Source organism: Sus scrofa, chromosome 7, assembly GCF_000003025.6.
Source record: "Sus scrofa isolate TJ Tabasco breed Duroc chromosome 7, Sscrofa11.1, whole genome shotgun sequence".
Classification (NCBI taxonomy): Eukaryota; Metazoa; Chordata; class Mammalia; order Artiodactyla; family Suidae; genus Sus; species Sus scrofa.
In genome coordinates, this window is record NC_010449.5 from 111,289,009 (window position 1) to 111,308,849 (window position 19,841).

Genomic DNA, 19,841 nt, shown 5'->3' on the forward strand with positions numbered 1-19,841 from the left:
ACCCGAGGGCCAAGGTGGACATGCCACAGAGTCCTGACTTCCGGATGGAGACCAGTCCCAGAGAGTGGACGTCAGTGCTCTCGGGAGGCTGCCCGGGCCAGGTTCAAAGGGACGTGACATCCGTTCCAAAGAAATCCCACCTGCTACCGGCATGGCCAGGCTCATCTTCCCCACATACCAGCCTCCCAGGCAAGCCTCCAAGGGCTCGGTGAGGAGGCAGCTGCAACCATTTGCTGTCTCTGAACGATCTGGGCTGGGAAGACGTGGAGATGGGGAAGAAGCAATGGCCCTTCCCAATGACGTGGACCCTCCAGTTGGCTGGGCTCCGGAAACACCATCTTGACCTCTCTGGAGGAAAAACGTGGTTCCCTTTGGCCTCGGGACTCCGGCCAGGCAGATTGGCTGGAATACTTTTCTGCATCCACACACACCCACACCCCATGGGTGTTCGGGACTGTGACAATGAAAACCTACTCCAGCACAGCCTTCTCCTTCCAAACTCCAGTGACATCCCCTTGCCTGAAACGCCCGCCACCATGTGAAAGCCTGGCTGGGCCACTCAACAGGGACTCCTTAGCTTTACCGCTATTGAAGAACTTGAGTATCAAACCAAGCACAAAAGGCCTAATGCACAGCAGCTGCTGGGGGGTGGGGGGAAGCTCACTCCATCCCCTTCCCTCTGTCTGGCAGAAGCAACAGAAGGATTTCTTTCTTTTTTTTTTTTTTTTTAATGCCCCAAAAAACTCATTTAAACTTGGGGTGCAAAAGGCATCTGAAACGTGAGAGTCCCTGGGCTGGCCCAGGGATAGAAGGGGAAGGTTTCAATGAGACCCCGAAGCGACGCAGACCTGAAGGGGGGAAGCAGGCCGCCCCACAACAAGGCAGCCAACTGCCAAACTGTCATTTTGCTCGGCGGCTGAACATAAGGCTCGAGTAATGACAACCACAAAACTCATTTAAAGTCTGAAAAGGTGACTAATGAGCTCATTCATGCTGCCTATAAATTATTCACTACAACACGGATCCCACTCAAGACAAACAGTAAAGTAAACTTTCAACACAGACTCTGCCGGCCTCCAAAGGAGAGGGAGTTATGTCTGTAAAACTTTTCACAATGTGGGATACTGGCCTCTCCCTCCGTCTATTGTCACATTCATTCTTCTGTTTACTTTTTTTTACTGCCTTTAATCAAGTTTAAGCAGACACAGCTGTTACACATTTATTTCTCTGTTGAGTTTTTTCCATTAGTTATTACGAGCAATCATGATGCTCTAAAAATAGCAACAAATTATATTCTCTCAAAATTGAAGGCTGACCTTAAAATGAAGCCCAGGTCTTCGGAAAGAATATTCATATGCACATGTTGGGTGAGTGACAGCCCTGCACAAAGGCGAAACAAAAGTGCATTTTCCACCCTTGGAGAGGTTTGCAATTTGCTTCCAAATTTCCTTAGGTTCTAGTGGAAACGGGTTGCTTGAAAACCTTAGAAGACAGACTCTGCTTCCAATGGCTGTGTTTGGGTTGAGATTTTCATGAACACTCACCATCTTAACAGAATAAAAGGGGAAACGTCTCATTTAGGCTTTTCAGCACAGATAAACCCAGCAGCAGGTTTGCTGGAAACCCACCACATTGCTGCAGACTGCTTTCAGTTTCCTGTTTAATATTAAATAAAGAATTTCAGCTCTTCTGTTTTCACAAACTGTGCTATTTGCAATTACTGTCACCACTAAAAGCAGGATGACTGTGGAGAACTAGTCCTATGTTTTTCGAACCGTTTTTTGTTGTTGTTGTTTTTCATCTTAGTATCTATTTCCAAGATGTTGTAAGAGTTAAAGAGTTTCAAATCTATCTAATAGATTTTTTTTTGAAAGAGTCCCCAAATAAGTACTTACATTAGTTCTTGGTCAGATCGCCGAACATTATGTATTTTTAAACTGCTTTGAATACTTTGAAAAGGAGCCGCAGAAAAGCCACAGAAAACACTCACACTCCAGTACCGCCAGATGGAGGTTCTGACTAACCAAAACTGAAAGCAGAAAGGTCTGAGGCTGAGCTGTGCCCTGTACACACCTCGAGATTACAGGAAAAAAATGAACGATCGCCAGGTCCTAGGCCCAGGAAACCCGCATGACATGTGAGAAGTAATGCATGGGAGGCAAATTCAGACCCTGGCTTTAACTTCAGCCTGAGACAGGGCCAAGCGCTGTCTCCATTTAAGGAAAATCTTTCACGTCGTTTTCAGTTTCTTGCACATGAACTAAAGACTTGTCCAGCCATTTCTGTTGTCTGAAATGCAGAGCTTTTTTTTTTTTTTTTTTTAAAGTAGAGAAAGAGTCGTCCTGCAATATTTATAGCAAAGTACTTTGCCACCTACCGACAAGCAGCCTGGTTGGTCTTCACGTGCTTTGCCTGTTTTTGTATCTAGTATCCCTGCTTCTGTATCTAGTAAGAAGCCATTCTTTCCATCCTCTGTGCAAGAGTGGTTGCAGATTTGTTGTTGTTGTTGTTGTTGTAACCACACAACAGGTAAAAACCCAGTTCCACCCGAAGGAATGGAGACATCTAAAACGGCCTCCCAGGGAAGTCTCAGCTTCTCTGTAACTCTGCACTAACTAGATTTCTGTCACCTCTCTGTGGAAGGGTGGGAACAACATATTGCTTTGAAACCCAGCCACGTGGGGCCCTTCCCTAGCATCATGTCTGATAAGACAGAATTCGCCTCTCCTTCATTGGTGGGAAACCCAGCTTGTCCGGAGACCGTCGGAACCCCACCTTACTTCTAATTGCCCCGAGGAGAACCAAGGGTAAGGTCACTTCAGCCTGAGCACATTCAAGGCGCCCAGACAGCAAAGCCAAAACCATGAACACCGGGCAGCCAATTACCGCAACCCCGAGAACTACACAGCATACACAGCAACAAAGCTCTCCAGCGCTTCCCATATGCCAGGCACTCAGCCAAGAGCTTTACCTGCATTATTTATTTTATCCTTCCATTATCCTTACCAAGTAGGTGCTGTCAGCCTCTTTTACAGATGAGGACACCGAGGCTTAAAGAAGTTCATGGAGTTCCCGTCATGGCTCAGTGGTTAAAGAATCCGACTAGGAACCATGAGGTTCCGGGTTCAATCCCTGGCCTGGCTCAGTGGGTTAAGGATCTGGCGTTGCCGTGAGCGGTGGTGTCGGTTGCAGACGCGGCTCAGATCTGATGTTGCTGTCTGTGGCTGTGGTGTAGGCCAGCAGCTGCATCTCCGATTCAAGCCCTAGCCTGGGAACCTCCACATGCCACAGAAGCGGCCCAAGAAATGGCAAAAAGACAAAAAAAAAAAAGAAAAGAAAAAAGAAAAATCATGTGCCAGCGGTCAAACAGTTGGTGCTAAGAGGTGAAATGGAAAGTGAAGACCCCAGTCTCCTTGGCCTGCAGGGTCCATGCGCTTAACCACCACACTCTCCTATCTCTGTATCCCATCCAAGATCGAATTTCCAAGATCACAGAATGTAACTTGCTGCTTGCAGCCTACCTCTCGGGCTTCCTCCTCAGAGGTTTCGGGGTTTCTCTGATTTGGTTTTTGCACAGGACTTTTCAAAGGGACCACTAGACACAGGCACGCATTCTACTTTCACACGCGGGGCTCCTGATGCTCACATAGAAATGGACATCAATGAATGACAACCATCGCTACCAAATACCAGAAGACGGAGGGCCGTGGTCACACAGCAGCACTGTGCTCCTGTCTGAATCTAAAACACAAAGATTTGCGGGGAGGACGTGCCAGTGGATAACTCCAGAGACGAGGCCTGAATCTCCAAGTTGGTCCCTCACTCCCATCCGGATGGACCCTTGGAAGGAACAAACAGCTACGAAGTTGCCCATTAGGCAACTAGAACAATCTAGTCTTTCTCCTATCCCCATTGTCCCCTTCCCGCACCCAACAAAGGACCTACAGCCACGGGGATAAAGATCTGATGGCTTCACTTCAAGCTAATGCCTCCAAGGCACAGACATTTGACTAGAAACCATCTTCGAACTGCTTCTCTTGCAGTTCACACACAAAGTTGGGTGGTACTTGTTCTGCCAGGTTAGAACACCACTGACCACCACATCAGAATGAATTTCCAAAAGCTATATGGCAGAGAATTAGATCAAGGCCCAGATCAACCTTTGCCAAATCTATAAATATGTTCAAAAATTAGCCAGCCACCAAAAAAATGGGCTGACTGTACGACTAATCAGATTACCTTTTCCCCATACATCCTGGACAGGAGGGTAAAACCTCCCTCCTCAGGCAGCCCCGTGGCCCATAGGTCCTCAGAGCCTGCACACAGCCCTGTACACGGGAGGGGAGGGGGACAGGCGCCCATACCTCACTGCCATCTCCAGGACTCATGTCATCTTTGTCCACGTCCACGCCCCTCCCAAATAGATTCTGGGACCAAGGCCGAGGAGCTCATTCCCTCAGGAACCACCCCCAGATGCTTCCTTGAAAGCTCTCCTGGTGCCACGACTGGAACCTCCTGTCCAGACTAGCCAAAGGCTCCGTAAGAAGTGGATGAAGCAGAAAGCTGAGGTCTGTGGTTTCATTCTTGAGAAACCCGCAACTCTCCACAGGGATCTGATTCCACTGCCATTTAGAGTCACTCTCCGGCTTCTGCCAACACCAGCTCCCTCTGAGTCCAAATTAAACCTCTCTCGGCTCCTTTGTTGAGATCAGCATCCCAGCAGAGCCTCCGATGGTTATGGTAAGAAAAAGAAGCCGTGCCCAGACCTTCCCGGATCTGCTGTGAATGAACAACCATGTTTTACGTTTGCCACAAACGAAATACACTTTACTAAGGCGGAGCAGGCTGGAGACGCCAAGTTCGAGGGGTCCTCCCTCATATCCCCCGCTGCTCATTTTTCTCGATCAAAATCTACAACCCATGGGGAAGAAGAAAGTTCCTAAGGCTGACTGCCCTGACTTAGCGCTTACTCTCAACAGAGCTATTTGTTTTCTTGGCTTTACAGCACTGGCCAGGAAAGGTCTGTTTATTCCCTACAAAAACTAATTAATAAAAATAAAATCGGAGTTCCCATCATGGCTCAGCAGTAACGAACCCGACTAGTAACCATGAGAACGTGGGTTCGATCCCTGGTCTCACTCAGTGGGTTAAGGATCTGGTGTTGCCTTGAGCTGCAGTGTAGGTCGCAGATGTGGCTTGGATCTGGCGTTGCTGTGGCTCTGGTGTAGGCCGGCGGCTACAGCTCTGATGCGACCCCTAGCCTGAACACCTCTGTATGCCCTGGGTACAGACCAAAAAAGATAATAAATAAATAAATAATCATAAAGGCTGCCCTTAGGAAGGACTTCACTCATGGATTCAGACAAGCCCCTAATTTAATGGGACAATTGAGGCCCAGAGAAGCAAAGTGACTGAGGGCTACATGTCAGAACGCACACACTGGTAAGTGTCCTCTCTGGTGGCTAGTCTCTCCCTTCCTAACAGCACCCCAGATTTCCCAGCCTTGTGGTTTGGGCAGGTCTGACCCTGTCATCAGCTCCAGGGGTGTCAGACTGGTGTTGACGAATAGTCAAGTCCAGTAGGACTCAGTGCAAGAACCTGACATATTTCCTCTATTGTGTGGACACTGAGCTGGATTTTCTGTCATTTGTATCCCAGAGCATCCCGCCAGATCCCCACCCAGTTAGCAGCAGATCCAACTTCTTAACTCCTTGTCCACGGATATTTCTTCCCAGAAGAAAGACCATAACATTACAAAATAGACACACTACAGAGAGATGATCAACAGGGACCTACTGTGTAGCACAGGAAGCTCAACTCAATAGTCCATAATAAGCTATATGGGAAGCATCTGAAAAAGAATGGATATATGTCAATGTATAATTGAGTCACTGCTGTATACCTGAAACTAACATGACATTGTAAATCAACTGGACTCCAATATAAAATAAAAATGAACTTTTAAAAATTACAAAATTGAGAAAACTAAAAAAAAAAAGAAAAAACAGAAAAAGAACTTATTTACAAGATGGAAATATACCCACAGACATAGAAAAAAAACTTACGTTGTCAAAGAGGAAGTGGAGGTGAGATAAATTAGGAGTTTGGGATTACCATTTACACACACTATACATAAAGTAGAGAACCAACAAGGACCTCCTGTAGAGCACAGGGAACTATACTCAATCTTTTGTCAAAACCTATAAGGGAAAAGAATATGAGAAAGACAGTGTGCGTGTGTGTGTGTGTGCATGCACATGTGTGGTGTGTGTGTATATATATATATATATATGACTGACTCATTGTGCTAGACACCTAAAACTCACACAACATTGTAAATCAACTCGACTTCCATTAAAAAAAAAATAGAGAAAACTATTTTGACAAATTTAGTGGCTGGACTTAGGAAAAAATATGAAATTCAACATTATCCCTGAGCACTTTAAAAGGATGGCCTCATGTATAAATTTGGTCATATTAATAGAGCATTACTGATGAAGGGAGAATTCAGGAGTGGAGATTAACTATGAAGAATTCGTGGCTAGAGGGGAGGCCACCTCCATCTAGCATCTTAGACAATCCACGACTCCCACTCAAGTCTCAGAGTGTGACCGAAGCGGGGCTCATGCCAACCTCCCAGAAGGACACTCTGTCCACTTGATACCCCCAAGGTGGTGATGGTCTTAGTAGCCAAGTTTACTGTGCAGCTGCTACATTTAGACACTTAGCTGTATGTTACCTGCCTTATGTCATCGAAGGCTCCCAATGATCAACCGGAGGTAGGTTGATCAAAGTGGACAGTCAACAAATGATACTGAATGAATGACTGTGGCACAAATTTAACTAAATTAAGATTCTATTTAGTGTCGATGAGAATTCATTGTTTGGTAAATATAAAACTACAGAATTAAAAAGATGAGTGCCAATAAATATAATAAAATAGGATTGAGGTAACATTCATTGAGTACTCACAGGAGAATTTACCAGGAAATACAGAAGCTTAAGTCCCAGGACCCCTTGCTCACAAAGGCCCCTTCCACAGCCCTAGGAAGGACCCCAGAAATGTACTGAACGGGTATCTTTCGTATTTAAGATTAGACACTGCACACACAAAAAAACTTAATACGAAATGTAACCTTATAGTTCCTATATTGAAGGAAACTTGAAAGAGGTTCCCCAAATTTGACAATAATCCTAAAAATTTACATGGCACTACCGGCAACCAGTTGTGAAGCTAAAAAAACTCATCTAAACTATCAATAATAAAAAGCAAATCCCAACCAATCATGCTGGAAGAATGGGTCAATTATCTTGCTATTCTCTAGAGAGAAAACGGCATTCCCAAATCCTTGTCAGATGAAGAAATGATCAAAGAGTAAGCAGCCCTAAAAACGCAGGAAGAAAAGTAACACAGACTGTGTGTTTAACAGCTGATTAATAATAATATGTTATTTTGTTTCAATTTCATGATGTTTGGGATGTCGGCTTTATAATCATATACCTTTTTGTGTTTTCTTTCATCATTTGAAATAAATGCTTACCCTGATACCTGGTTTCATATTTGTCATGTGTAATCTTCCATTCTTTTCTTAAAGAGGCCCCTTCCTCTCTACCCCACACTGAATAGGCTTCTGGCCTTATAGAGCCTGCATCCAGCTCATGGGCCATCTCCTCTGCCAGCCAACTGCCCTTCAAGGCAGTACTGTTGTCCCCCTATTACAGATGAGGGGTGTGGGCCCCCAGCAGGTTAAAACGACCTGCCAAAGGTGACTCGGCTAAGAGGCCACAGAGCTGCGAGAGCGAACCCAGCAGTCTGCCCCAAGGGGCTCTGAGCCAGGGCGCCATCCTGCCTCACCAGTTCAGCTTCTTGTCCTGCCCACCCCCACTAAAGCAAGGAAAGAAAGGGCCACCCCCTCCTCTGATCCAGGTGTGCCCATCTGACTGCAAGAGCTGCTGCAAGAGCTTCCTGGTAGGGCTTGGGGAGAAGGGAACAATTCAAACCCATGGAGCAGAGGGAGCCCTACTTCAGTCCATGGCAGAGCGGAGGGTTCGACCCTTGTGAGTGGGCAACTGTGGGACTCTGCCGTAGGTCACCTTTCAGCCACAAGCTCTTGGTCAGTGACCAGCCCTTTCCTTTGATGTTATTTACGATTCAGGAGATGCTGATGAACCTGCAGCAATACAGACAGAGCGAGAGTGGGCCCAGGTGTCCCAGCCACGTTAGGGCTGGACACATGGGGGGAAGACTGGACACTGCGGAAAAGGCAGCCTTGAATGAAGTATGAGAGCACAGCCAAAGCTCCAGCCCTCCTCCAGCCCCAAGCAGGCCCCCTGCCCAGGGTCACCCCTCAGCCAGGGCCCTCCCTCCCCTCAGAGCAGCAACTGCGTCCTCCATCCCTCCTCTGAGGCCTCTGAGACCCATCCTCCCTGCACACAGAACTGGACCTGCGATGGCTTGGTACCACTCATTTTAAGTCAAAAATGATGAGACTGTAAGGCAGCATGTGAGTTACCTCCTCCGAGGAGAGAGCAGCGGAACCAGGAGGAGCCCAGGGGACCTGCGGAAGGAGGCCAGGCCTTTGAGTTTGCCCGTAACCCAGCATCTCTGGTCATTTCCAGCTCTGAGTCACCCTCGGGGGATCTCGTCTCCACTCAGTCCTATACACCCCATCGGCCCGAACAGAAAAAAACTGTCCTTCCCCTAGACGGAGTACAGATCAACAAAGTCCCAAAGACAGAGACCACCCAGTTCCCAGCCTGCAGGGTGGGCGGCGTTAACATATCTAAAGAACTTCGAGTCCTTTTGAAAGGGAGGGAGGGGCGGAAATGGGAATGGGAGGTCGGGGTACTGGAGGCCTTGCAGGTTTTCACGAAGCTGAGACCGTTTTCTAGGATGAGCCCAGTGCACTGGCAGCATTAACCCTGGCTGTTGGGGTCTCAGTGACAATGGCAACTGATTTTTCCAATGCACTCATTCCAATCATCCGACCCGCCCCTTCCCAATTCCAAGTTCATCAAACCACTGCTAGGCAGATACAGTTCTCACTATAAATGAATGCACTGGCTCTGATTTGCTACACCTGTCTCGTGAGCTCAGGGATCAGGTCCCACCCTTGGGAAATAGGTCTGCTGTTCCGGGCTGAAGTCAGGTCACTGGAGGTGACTTCTCACAGCTGGAGCTTCCTGCACCTCGCCCAACACTGCTGCCATAACTGACAGGGAGCAGGCACAGGTGGCTGTAGAAGTGCCAATAAGGGACCACAGATAGAGGGAAACCTCGGGGACTTTGGGCGATCGTTGTAAGTTAATGACTGCTCCAGACGGCCATCGGCCATCGGAACAAGGCAGGCTTGCTGGGCGAGTGGAGGCTCGAGACACGCCTCAGGTCATTGGGTGGGGAATGGGTGAGGCCTGCATTCAGGTTCAGACCAAGGGCAGGAGTTTGAGGACCACCCTTCCGCTGACTTGAATAAGCATCACGACAGCCCTAGTCTGACCTTACAGGGTCAAATACCCTTATCAGACACCAAGGAGGAGCTACGACTCCAAGAAAGAGGAAGAGGTGGCCTTTTCCCACCCCCACTCCCCTTCGATTATAAAACTGTAGCCCTCTGGATCCTTGGGGCAGAGCTTCCTTGCCTGCCCGCTTGCATCTCTCACAAGCCTCCTTTCTTAATAAATCTATTCCTTGCCTATCACTTTGTCTCTCGCTGAATTCCTCCTGCACAGAGGCATAAAAAACCTGAACCTCAGTAAGTCCAGACACCAGGTGAATGATTCTATTTAAGAACCGTGGGTTCAAGCCCCAATCTGGGTGTAGGCTGGGTTTGAGTCCCGGCACGTGGGTTCGGGTCCCAATCTGGATATAGCCATTAGTGCTGTCCGTTTAAGAACGACCCACTGTCACTTGTGCCTGAGCCAGCCTAGCAGACAGTTAAGTGTTATAAATCTTTACCATGTGAGGATGGAATGAGGGACTGATCTGTTCTAGGAAGCAATGGATCTCTCAGAAGGAATACACTCCTACTTTGGACCACAGCATCCATTTAGAGGATGAGAAGCAAGACAGCAGGATGGGCCATCACACAGGCTATGCAGCCAGAGCCAAGCTCAAGGGCATAGCCAATTCATTTGACCTCTCAGTGCCTTATTGCCCTCAACTGTAAAACAGGGGACAAAATACTACCTCCCTCTTAGAGCTGCTAGGAAGATCAAATAAATGGGACATCATAAAGCACCTACAGGAATGCCTGGCACAGAGAAAATACTATACAAGTGTTTCTCATTATCATGTAAAATACGAAAAGAATTACAATAGAACAAGAGTTAAGAGCCAACTTTAAGAATTATTTGCTCATTATTTACATTAACTATGCCTCACACTGGTACATTTTTCTCCCAAGCAGAATGATGAAATCTTTTCTTCTATTCTTTCCTTATAGTTTAAGCTATCAAGAAGCCATCAAGGAGTTTCAGTTGTAACTCAGCAGTAACAAATTCAACTAGTATCCATGAGGACACGGGTTCGATCCCTGGCCTTGTTCAGTAGGTTAAGGATCCGGTGCTGCAGTGAGCTGTGGGGGTAGGCATGGCTTGGCATGGCTTGGCTCCTGCGTTGCTGTGGCCGGTGGGGTAGGCCAGCAGCTGTAGCTCTGATTCGACCCCCAGCCTGGGAACTTCCATATGCCCTGGGTGCAGCTCTGAAAAGTTAAAAAAAAAAAAAGCATCGAAATTCTTTTCTGAATTAATTAGGGTTTCTCGAATATTTCCTACGACTCCCCGTGATTGCTAAAAAACTTCCCTATTCTTGGTCCTGGATCCCATGCTGTCTCTGCCTGTCTCTGCTGGAAGAAAAACAGCACTCTCTCTCAGAAGAGCAGAAGTGGAATAAACTTGCCCGACGTTAACGATGAAACCCTCCAATTCCAGCCCAGTTTGTAGGACACTGCCCTTGGGCAATTCACCTTCCTAGGTGGGCATGTCTAGGTGAGCTGAATACCTGGGCAGCTAGTGGTTAAGCCATCTTCTTTTCAAACCCACCTGCGCCTCTCAGGAGACAGGTATCAGCCATCTTTAGTGACACCTCCCCATGCTGCACTGCTCCCTTGCTGCAGAAGCATCCCTTCACCCCGGTGCTCTGCTGCCAATAAACCCTGCTCATTCTCATGGATGATGATGCAAACAGGGAGCTCATTGCAACACATGCGTCATCATGATGCCTGTTCTTGGGGTCCACATCAGATGTGAGAAATGAGGTAGCCTGTGGATTGCAGGCATAGAGTGTGGACCCTTCTGGCCTGTGGGCAGATGATGAACTAGGCCCCTCAGCAGTGGAGAACACCCCCAGGCTGGTTAGTTCAGGAGTTCATGTGCCTTGAATTCTCCAGAGTCTCCCCAACGTGTCTCCCTGGAGACCCCACCCACGTTCATGGGATAGCTGGCTGTCTACAGCTTGTTAGTTACCCCATTTACTGCTTGAAGATACACTTCCCAATGTTATAACCAGCTGGTCTTCCATGCCAAGGACTTAATTTACACCTCAGCCTGTACCCAACTTCAGAGCCTGTTCTGTGTTCAAACTAAAAATGTCTCATGGCTGGAGTTCCCATTGTGGCTCAGTGGAAACAAACCCCACTAGTATCCATGGGGACGAAGGTTCAATCCCTAGCTTCGCTCAGGGGGTTAAGGACCTGGTGTTGCCATGAGTGGTGGTGCAGGTCACAGATGCGGCTCGGATCCCGCATTGCTGTGGGCGTGGGGTGGGCTGGCAGCTACAGCTCTGATTCAACCTCTAGCCTGGGAACTTCCATATGCTGCAGGTGCGGCCCTAAAAAGCAAAAAAAAAAAAAAAAAAAAAAAAAAAAGTCTCACAGCTAACTTGACTTTCCTACCCAAGGTCAGGAATGGAGAGGGAGGGACCTTCTAGGGCAAACAAAAACATGCCGGCCATTAGTTTAGGCATCACTTTTCCCACCACAGGGTCAAAGCGGAGCAGTCCCAACAGAAACTGCCCAGCCACAGCCTGTAAAGCCTAAAATATTTACTGTTTGGCCCTTTAGAGAAAAGAAGAAAGGATGACAAAAGCCACGAGAGTATTTACACCAATTCCTGGTGGCTTATGACTCCCTGTTTAAATGGAATAGCAGCCTAGTGAGTTAGCAGAAGGAAACCTGGGTTCCAGGGCTGTTTCTAGCAGTGGCTCTGCTTTGAGAGGTCATGCAAATATTTTCACCTCCCCACTTCCATTTCATTCATAAAACAGGATTAGTCATGGGTGGCAAAGGCATGACAAATAATTAGCTAATACTCCAACATGTGCATTTTGGCATGCACAACCGGAAGAACTGGCCATTTTTTATTCTGTGTATAAGTTAGAGTTGGCCCTCCGTCTGGACCATTCCTTCCTACCCACTGCTCCTCTGCATCCAGGGAGTCAACCAATCATGGATCATGTAGTACTGTGGTAATTTACTCCTGGAAAAAAAATCCACATGTAAGTGGACCCACATTGTGCAGACTCGTGTTGTTCAAAGGTCAAGTGTAGAACCTATCGTACTGAACTTTCTTTTGATGGGGAAAAGAAACGATTCCTTATCCTCATTTTAACTCAGATTTTCCTACCTGTGGGTCCCTGCTCTCTCCTATTTGTCTTCTCATCTTTTAATGCCTACTAAATAAGCAAAGCTAGAACCCAGCCAGGAAAGGTATTTCAAGAAAATGAGTCAACGACAAAGGTCAGGTCTTTGTATAAGTTATCGCTCTTCAGGGAGATACAGGCATATAAGTTGTGACGGCTGGCCTTTGATCTCAGATCACAAGCAGGAGAAAAGGTTATTATAGTGAGCATAAGGGAGGGTGGCTCTCTCTCTGTCTCAAACCCCAATTTCCTCATTTCTAACCCCCTAGAAAAGGCAGCTAAGAGTAGCTTTCTTTGCATCAAGTTTCATCAGAAAGAAGCTGCTGCCCCTTCTAAGCCTCTGCATTCCTCAGCTTCGCAGTGTTCTGCCACTTGATGGATGACCCTACCGCTTGCACACTCCCCTGGTTTTAGACATGTTTTTCTGGTTAGAGTAGAGCTCGCCTCTTGGAGTGGGAGGCAGTGCAGAGCAGAGGTTAAAGATGCAGCTTCTGAGCAGATGCACCGGACCTTGAATCCCAGCCTTTTGTACCCGACTGACCTGCTCCGCTTACCTGGCTTCTGAGCTCAAGGTCCCCACCTATAAAGTGGGGGTGATGAGTGCCCACATCAGGGTGCATCCTGAGCCTCAAGTAGGAACATGTCTGCAAATTGCTTTTTCCACTGAAACTGGCACCAGGCAAGATCGATTCCTCGGAGCTGCCATCCTTGTTTTCTTGGGGTCCAGTGATACTTGTTTCCTTGGAGTTCGTGCAAGTCAACTACAACTTATTTTTATTCACCAGGTGAGAGGCACTCCCTTAATTCAATTATCACATGACTGATGCAGAAACTCTTTCCTGGTCTGAGCCCAGCACCAAATTCCTGGAGGACCAGAGCCCAGACAGAGCACCTCAGCAGCCTGGCTGCCCTCCCGAGACCTCTGGGCCTCCAGCCCTGCAGCAAAATCCCCCAGTGTCCTCCGAAGACATAAAGCATGAGCCCTCGGCATCCTGAGCGGGAGCTCTCGGAGGCTTCTTCCTGAGCCATTTAGAGGACATTCAGGACAGTTCTCAGACTCACTTGAGGGCTTAGCACAAGTTTAAAAAAAAAGAGCTGGGTCTAGAACCCAGATCTGTTCACTTCGTTTTCTCTCTTTCCTCAAAGCCCCATAGATATAGATGCAGATACAGCTATAGGTATAGATATGGCATAATGGTCACTGAAAAATGTGGAAACTAGAAAAAGAATAAAAAGGAAGGAAAAGCATGTACATAACTTCATTGCCCAGAGCTGCTTTTTTTTTGTTTTTGTCTTTTTAGGGCCGCACCCACGGCATATGAAAGTTCCCAGGCTAGGGGGCGAATTGGAGCTGCAGCTGCCTGCCTACACCACAGCTCACGGCAACACCAGATGCTTTAATCCACTAAGCGAGGCCAGGGATCGAACCCGCGTCCTCATGGATACTAGCTGGGTTCGTTACTGCTGAGCCGCAATGGGAACTTCCTCATTACCCAGAGCGTCTACGCCTCTGTTCATACAGACTGTCTTCTAGCGTGTTTCTATTCATATAACAAAAAAACGAGATCCGCTGTACATATTCTCTGTCCCCTGCTTTTTCTACATCACAACCTAGGAAGTCGGTTTCTGCTACAAAAGTTTGAGCTTCAGGGGGGCTGAGGCCACACCAGCCTTGACATCGTACCCTCTGTGCACCTGGCACATAGTAGGCACGCAGCAAATGCTTGTGGTGTGAGTGCCTGGGTGACACTGGGTGATGACCAACAGCTTGCCCGCCCTCAATCTGTTGGATACTGAGGTTATCTGCTACTGTGAACAAAGCCAGCCGAACAGCCTTATTCAAACATCATGTACAGAGCTCCGGGTCCTTCAAGTGAATTCCTAAACGTGTAACCGCTGGGTCAGAGTATTCACATTGTAAAGCCTTGGATCCCTGCTGCCAAATTGCTCTCCAGAAAGTCAATCCTAAGTGTTATCTTCCACCGGTGATACGGGAGAGTGAAAAGCACTCTATTCTCCATAGAGTGAGGATGGGAGTTAAGGCGAAACTGCAGCCTCCCGCAGGAAGTATATTAATAAGGAAGTGAGGGCTGGACTTGAAGTTCATTCAATATCTTGCAACCCCACACAGTACAGACTCTCTTTCTGAACTTTCGCCAGTCTCCATCCAACTTCCTATTGAAAAACATCAAGTGGTACCTAATATTGCCACAAGGAAAATTATCAATTCCCTACCATCCAAAGAGATACTACACTAGCAAACATTCCCCACGCCCCCAGGCACACAGGAGGTTTCCTAGGACGGCGCAGCACAAAAAAACCCAATCTTTCCATGTAAACAGTAACCCACACCCAATCTGGCACCCAGTCTGTTTGGCTTGAACTTGTCTATAAATATCTGGCGTTCAAAGCAAATGTCCAGAGTGGTTTCTAAATGTCTCTCTGATTACACACATGCGATAAAGATACGATGCTCACCTCCAAAACACGCGTTTCATGTGCATTTCTTGGAAAACGTTCTGTTCTTCCTAATCCGAAACCAGCCAAATAAATTCCACATGAGTATGTTTATCAGTGTATTAAGTGATTTTCACCCCCTGTAGGTCAAGGGCATTATTTGTGGACATGAACACGGAGCTGTGTCGATCCCGATCCGGAAAGCCGCAAGCCCACGCGCACCGCGGGGCCAGAGTGCATTCGGAAGTAGCAGGAGCATCTCAGCAGCAGGAGCATCCCCCGGCAATCTTCATGGGTGATGAAGAGGCTCCAAGTGCCACAGGGTGTCCTCTCTCCCTGCACCCACCACACTGGACACCAAGACACCCATGATCGGATGTGATACTGAGCTTGATTTGTCTGCCCTCTCCTGTTTCTCAGCCTCCTCTCCCTTCTCTCTCCCCGCAATGCTGAGAGCTGATGGCCAGGGGAAATCACTAGCTTCTCTCCAAGGCCTTCTCCAAGGCTTCCGAGCAAAAGCTGAAAAAAATTATTTGTATTCTCGACAAGAGAAACTTTGGATTCAAATCCCCGCTTTGTCCCAGAATGACGATGTCAATATTACCTTCTGTATCTTCATTTCTCCATCTTCAAAATGGGTGTTTTTTTCCCTGCATCTCCTTTGTGTGTCTCACAAGAACTCTGCAAAGAACATTTTCTTCATGCGTTCTTTGTATTTATTTTGTTTTTTCATTTTTGTTGCTTTTTAGTGCGTCACCCATGGTATATGGAAGTTCCCAGGCTAGAGGTCAAATCTGAGCTATAGCTGCTGGCCCACGCCAGAGCCACAGCAATGTGGGATCCAAGCTGAGTCTGTGACCTACACCCCGGCTCACGGCAACGCCCGATCCTCAACCCACTGAGTGAGGCCAGGGATCGAACCTTTGTCCTCATGGATACTAGTCAGATTTTTACCGCTGAGCCGCAGTGGGAACTCCATTTTTCATGTGTTCTGAGAGGTGAAGCATCTCTCTTAATTCAAGCGATTCCTTGGTTAATGATTTCTGCTTTCCTGACTTAACAATCAAACGCAGCTCTTCTACCCACATCTTCCTTATTCCTTCATTTCTGATGGCAGTGTTATCAAGTGACCTCCTAACTTTTGAACCATCTGTGATTTTTAAAAAACATCTATACGGCTCTTCACAGTCATTTAATATTGGCTACTCTTTGCCTTACATCCTTTTCCCAAACACACACACACAATGGAAGTCCAAATTTTTTTTCTTTGACTCAAAATAAACCACAGGCCTCCAGTACTCAACAGATAAAAATCTCCAAGTCCATGTTCACATTTATCCATGGAAGAAATTTAATAGTTCAACATGTCACACAGCAACTCAATCAGAGGACTGAGAAATAAACACAGAAGTTCCGCAGTCCATGTTTCCAGTTTTCTTGTAATAGGAACAAGACAGAATTTATTTGAGAAGGAAATGCCAAGGTGACATTTGGAATTACCACGTTTGTGGGGGCAGGAGGCCAACTTCTAGGGCATTTTGCATTCTCTCTTGGAGCCGTGGCTTTGCCAGAGCCACAACCCCACATGCACACAATGCAGCCAACTCACTATGGGGGTCTGACAGCCTTGCCCAAGGACCTCTCCTGCTCTGGCAGCCAAAGGGGAGCTTGCCATCCGGAGGCCTCTTGGAGGTGGGCTCATGGGGAGAGCCAGAAAGCTGGCCCTCTAAAGAATCCAGTTGGCCTAGAAGTCAGATTTCTTGCATTTAAGGGGGACCAGAAGTGGAAGTGGGTGCTCCAGCAGGGATCACAGCAGAAGACCAAGACAAGGGTACCCCTGTCACAAGAGGTACACTGGCCATGTCCCCTTATTCCTAAGCCACAGATAGAGAGAGCTACTTGATAGCAGAATCTGCCTGTTGCATGGGGGCAGAGCCAAAGGCCCCTATCCACTTCATTTTCTACCCTGTATGGGCAACCGCTCTGAACTCACACCGGGCATAGGAGTGGCTGGGCAGCTCCTGACACTCCCACTCTTGCAGTATGGAGCCCGGGGCTGCAGGAAAGGAGCTGCCTGAGACCTTGCCCACCTATGGGAACCCCCGATGGACCTGGCACTAGTCCATTGCACGGGGCCTTTACATTCTCCCAACCTTCACAAAAATGGTTCTAAGACTAGGACTTAATGAAATGTATTCTACAGGATGCATTATTCTACTGAACGCCTAATAAAACTGATGTATGGAGGGCCCGTAATAACAATAATAACAATATAATAATTATATAATTATTATAATTACCCCTTTTCATATTGGCCCACCACGGTGCAGATCTGTAAAGGTCCCATGTGGTCTCATGTAGCTGCCACCTACACCTTCTCCCAAGTGTCATGGAGCCCACGACCTCCACTGGCACCATTCCCTTCCCCAACCCTCTTTCCTCTGTATCTTGGTTGCTGAAATGCCAACCATTCCCCGGAGCCCAATCCAACCCACCACAAGCCTGCCTTAGAGCTCCGTCCCCTTAGATGGACCCTGGGACCACTCTGGACTTCAGAGTCTTTTTCTGACAAGGAGGGTCAGGCACAGCCTTTCTCCCAAGTTCTTTCTACCTGAGAAAATGCATATCCTCTATTTTATCTTCTTAAAGCTTGGCTCCCTGTGCCTTCGACAGAAATAACCTCCCAGGCTCGCCTGTGAAACGAATCTGGAACACAGAGGCTGCCAGAGAAGTCCCCCAGGGCTAGCCTTTCCTTCCTGGGTATCTGTGGGGCTTTGCACGGCCTGGAGGCAACATCTTCCCACCATAGGTTTTCAGGTCTCATTCAGAGGGAAGAGCCCAGGCTTTTGCTGGGAGAAATCTCAAGCTAACCAGCGAAGGCCAAGACCGCAAGAGAGAAAGGCCATGTTGCCCAAACACCGCAAAGCAGACATAAACTTTAACTGCTTCTCATTTTGCTATCGATGCCAGGATGCTGATGACATCCAGAGATACAGGGTGGGTCAGCCAGATCTCCACCACCAGCCCAGGCCTGGGAGGCATCCCTGAGGACCAGCTGCTATCAGGTAAGGAGGAGCTCCCCTGGTAACAGGATTCTCTGAACAGTCTGCCTGGTTGTCAGGAGATGTAATTCTTCCAACCAGGACCCTAACCCTAAACATGACCACCGGTCACCGTGTACTGCCTGCCTCTGGGCCCAAAGGCCTGGAAATAGAGCTTCTGGACCATGGTATAATTTAACAAGGCTTTCCTTGGGCTGGTCTTTGGATTGATGTGTTTCAGTTCATCGAGTTACCTGTCAGTAATGTGTCACCATGCAGATGTCAGCCTGAGCACAGGCCAGGATGTATGAGGATGCTGCGTTCTCTGTGTTCATTCTGGAGAATTCCTGTGGCTTGAGGGTGACAGTCCTACAAGTTAAATCTTCATCATCCCTGCCTGCCTGTCTTAACACTTCAGGTTTACTTTTGTATTTGTGGGTGTATCCACTCACTGCCCAAGTGAAAAATTTTGAAGGTTTGTACGGGCACATCACACGGTTTAAATGAAAAGAGCTTTTAGGAGTTCTCCCTGTGGCGCAGTGGGTTAAGGATCTGGGGTTTTCTCTACCGTGGCTCAGGTTCGACCCCCGGCCCCCCAGCCCAGTACAGGGGGTTAAGGATCGGTGTGGCCGCAGCTGTGGTGTAGTCACAGATCCCTGACCCAGGAAATTCTGTATGCCAGAAAAAAAGAGCTTTGAAAAAAACACAAGGTATATTTTTAGAAGTCGTCACTCAAGTATGAGTGGTGTCAGACCACAGAGTTTGCCAAAACCATTCGGATTCTGAGGAGGACGTGATTAATCCACCTCCTGCTTCATCTAAATATCTCTGAATCCACTGGACGCTCAGAAAAGGATCATTTACATGGAGTGGTTTTGGAGAGTAAGAAGGAGACACATCTGAAAGCCCCTACCTGAAGCTCTTCCTCACCCCTACTTCCGTGTCCAAAATCCAGTACCCTGCATTCACACCAGTGTGTAAATGACTGACACCAAGGTCATTGCCTAGAACAGGCTGGAGAAAAGGCAGGGTTCCAGGTGCCCCCCCCAAGTGCTATAAAGGTACATTTTCAGGGTGTGCCTTAAGGGACAGGGAGGGAGAAAGGCAGTAAAACAGGCTAAGGGCACCCAGAACAAGGAGGCCACTGCACTGTTTCCCCTAGAGATGATCTTGCTTCTTGCTAATTTTTTTTTTTCCCCTCTTTGGCCATGCTGATGGCATGTTGAACTTCCGGGGCCTGGACTGAACCTCACCCCCAGCAGTGACAATGCCAGATCCTTAACCACTAGGCCACCAGGGAACTCCATGCTTCTTCCTTATTTGGCTTTAAAAGAGCCCCCCCCACCCCACCCCCTGGAGCAGTGACCTTCCAAGGAAGGATAATTTATCCACCTTGGCTGACCTGGTGCCTGTTGGAGCTGCAGCGGGAAGGTGCCCTGGGCAAGCCCCTCTGCATCTCCCTGGCACTCCATGGGAAAGGCGGGCAGGAGCACAGCTGAGACCGCCAGCACCATCACGGAAGCGGCACTAATTTGGACACAGGAGGTGCCACTTCCTCCTCCTCAGCCAGGTGTCCAGGCTGGCGAGGCCATCTGGGTTAGGAAATGTATGTTCGAAAGCCTGCTGGGGGAAGTCCGTTTTGATGGGAAGCTTAGCCTAAGAATCAGCCAGCTTCAAGAAGCTTCCTCAGCCCTGAACCCCCAGGA

General features: G+C 47.9%; 1 protein-coding gene across 18 annotated transcripts in view; it reads right to left on the minus strand.

Moving 5' to 3' along the window:
* FOXN3 (forkhead box N3) overlaps nt 1–19,841 on the minus strand; it is a 417,615-nt gene that overhangs the window by 252,517 nt on the left and 145,257 nt on the right. The window contains exon 1 of one of the 18 annotated variants that reach the window (XM_021098356.1): nt 1,896–5,090. The gene's annotated coding sequence lies outside the window, so the exon portion shown is untranslated. 18 annotated transcript variants of the gene reach the window in all.